Genomic DNA, 3520 nt, shown 5'->3' with positions numbered 1-3520 from the left:
CACATTGTTGTCATTGTTGCCGTGAAGACAGTCTTGAGACTGAATATGCATGGATGATTTCCCTTTTTCTTGTTTCTCTGGACAATTTTCCTACCACCGAAAATTGGTTAGCACTTGCACCTATGTGCAACATTTAACGCGCAAGATAAAGTCGTCTCGAGCAAACGAGCCCGCAGTCGAGCATTTTTTAACACACGCTCGGCCAAGATGATACAAGGGCAGTGCAGGTTTAGACGAAATGACGAAACTATGAGATTTTCAAGTGCGCTGGCTTCATTCAGGTCATAATTAATCGGAGATCTCTGAGTAAGTAATGTCTTCTGTAAGAGAATGCAGTGTTAAAAAGCGAAAACAGCGCGAAGCAACATGGCGCTGAAAAAAAATAATGAAAGAATACACGAGCTATTACTTAAAACTGAAGGTTTAATGAAAGCCCTCCGACCCCGGTAAACCGCGGCGCTTGCGCAAAGCCATCCAGAACCCCTCCCAGTGTTATCAAAAAATTGCGATAAAATACGACAGTTATTGATTAAAATTACTTTTCGAGCATACATGACATTTATCTTTCACAGAGAAGCTGTATATGGCTAGCCGATTCGTCCGTCCGTCACCTGAACGCAGAAACTATCATCATCAGCAATGGCTCGAGCGTCGTCGTCTTCTTCCACAGCTGGCTCGTTGGCGCCCATCATTTCAGCGTAGAATGTCTTCTGTCGTCGTAATGGGGAGGCCGCGTTTACGGGGTATAAGCCATTGCATAAGAGGGTATGAGCCATTGATTGTCTTACGTGACGGACAAATTTAATTTTGAAACAATTTATTTTGAAGAATCGCAAGCGGCAATGCGAGAACGGCGGACTGCGAGCATACCGTCAGTGAGGTCGTTTTCTCCGTCGCAGCCGAACGTGTGTGTGTAACCTCATTCAGAAACACAAATACGCAACCAAAATAGAGAAAGGCTTTAATGTACCGTCGGGATTAACCCAGTGATAAACACCGGGGCCGCACGTTTCAGCTTCGCTGGTTAACCATCTGTACGGAGTGCTTGGGCGGTGATTCTTTTTTTTTTTTGCGATAGCAATTATATTGACACTCTAAAGCGGATTTCTGCTGTCTTCGTCGCCGTCGCCGTGAGGTTCCATATGACGTCAACGACGATCGTCGCCGCGCGCTGGACGCTGTATGTGCCAGCGAAAGGGCGCGAGGGACGCGCGCTTTCACGGGGAGCGAACGCACGGCAAATAGCAAGCGCGCGTTCTGCGCCGTCGCGCGAAAGGTCGTGGGGGGACGGGAGGGAGGGGAGGCGACGTTTCGCTGTGACACCAAATGCGTATTTATATAAAAGGTTGTCGCAGTTTCACCTGAAAGGCGAAGCATCAATTGCGATAGCAAATTTGTAGAGAGCTATACGGAGTAATGATAGTAGCTTTATCAGGTGTATGACCTTGGACATGCAGCAGCACCGGCAACACGCAGAACTGTTGTCGACGCCGTCGGCGTTTTGCCCGCGTTCGTACAAAATGCGTACGGCGTTGGGGACTGTTGCCGGAGCCTCTGATATAAATAGGCACTTGATGCCGCAGCTAAACGTCGCCTCCCTTCCCTCCCCCTCCCCCCCTCCCCGCCATGGCCGTTCGCGCGTCGGAAGAAGGCGCGTTTGTTCTACATATATGGTGATTGTAAAGGAGGAAAGAGACGCCTACTTCTGCAGCCCTTAAGGGAGCACGGCGCAGAACGCGCGTTTTTTCTTCGCCGTGCGTTCACTCCCTGTGAAAGCGTGCGTCCCTCGCTCCCTTTCACTCGCACATACAGCGTTCGGAGCGCGCCGACGATTTCATCTCCACTGACGTCATACGGAACCTCACGGCAACGGCGACGGCGACGACGACGGCGACGCCGACGGCAGAAATCTGCTTTGGAGTGTCCATATAATTGCTATTGCAATAAAACGCTGCGAGGCGAGAAGGTGGTGAAGACTTCCGACGCTGTTCGACGAGTGTCCCGTCCTTATCTCGTCGAAAACCTCCGAGCCGCCCCCAGAGGCACCGGCTAGTCACCAACGCCGCGCGCGTTCGGTGGGAACGCAGGAAAACGCCGACGGCGTCGACAACAGTTCTGCGCGTTGCTGGTGCTGCTGCATGTGCAAGTTTATACAGCTGAGAAAACTACTATCCTTACTCCGTTAGCTCTCTACTAATTTGCTATCGCAACTGATGCTTCGCCTTTCGGGTGAAACTGCGATAAATTTTTAACAGCGAAGGTCTTTAAGCCAGCCATGAAACGTGCGCGTTTCACGAAAAGCCATCCCCGCCGTAGCCTTGGCAACCAGCGACGCCGCAGCTGCCTGCCACTGCGTTGCCTACAAACCACCTCGAGGAGCATCGCGCGCTATGCTCGGGAGAGAGAGATAGAGAAAATGAGAGCGAGAGAGTTATGCTCCGGAGAGAGAAAGATAATGACAGTGAGATAGAGTGCGCGCGGCGTGCTATGCTCGGGAGAGAGAACGAGAAAATGAGAGCGAGAAACCAATTGTAGCAGCACCAACGAGGCAACGCGCAAAGGTGCTGCCGATGCCAACCGCACTTCTCCGTTTCCCCGCATTAGCGCCGAACGCTCGCGGTGTCCACGATAGTCCAAGACTGCAGCAGGCGCCTCTGGCGGCGGCTCGGCCAAGCTCCCACCAGCTGCGCGCTACTGCGCATGCGCCATGACGTCATCCCGGCGTTTCGTCTGCTGCGCGCCGCCCGCACACTGTGCATAGCTTTCACCCTACTTCCCCTACGTGTGTTCGGACGGCAAGTGCTTCGCGAGGCGTTCCCCGATGCCACGGACCACGAGGAAATGATTATACACTTCGTATAACATCACTTGGCATTATGTCATATAACTTAACATCACTTCGTATAGCCATGACCAGCTAGGAACCGATCAGCTCGACTATGTCTTTAGCCTTGCGACACTATAGTACAAGCTACCCCGTTTTTTTTTTTTAACGTCATTTAAGCAATGACTGTTCTATTTTATTGCTGCGTGCCTTGATGGCGTTGGGAGAGTTCATGGCTGGCTTGGCACATGCTGCATGGCCCACCGGGGTTGGAGGGCTTTCATTCTAGCCGTGGAATTTGCAAGGCGGATGCACTAGGAACTAATTCTCACGATGGCACCGGTTTTAAGTTAAACGTTCAGTGTAAGTTATAGCTCTCGTGTTTCCTGTACCGTTCTTTCAGCCGCATATGTTTCGAGCCATGTTCAATTTTTAACGATGTACCAAGCGGCCTCGACGTCTACTCTTCTTGAATGCGATGATTTGCAGCGCACTTAAGCTGAATAATATGCTGATGGTGACAACAAATTTGTGGCCAATTAAATATGTTGTTTTCAGCAGTCCTTCCACTGCGCTATGTGACAGCTCATAGGGCTAATTTTGTCTGTTTCACGCAACACTACCTCTGAGGGGAGTGTCTTGATGGGAACATATATGAAGCCCCAGTGATGACTGGTTCGAAATCGGTAAAGCGAA

Source organism: Dermacentor silvarum, chromosome 9, assembly GCF_013339745.2.
Source record: "Dermacentor silvarum isolate Dsil-2018 chromosome 9, BIME_Dsil_1.4, whole genome shotgun sequence".
NCBI classification, from domain to species: domain Eukaryota; kingdom Metazoa; phylum Arthropoda; class Arachnida; order Ixodida; family Ixodidae; genus Dermacentor; species Dermacentor silvarum.
Note: the sequence above shows the minus strand (reverse complement) of the source record.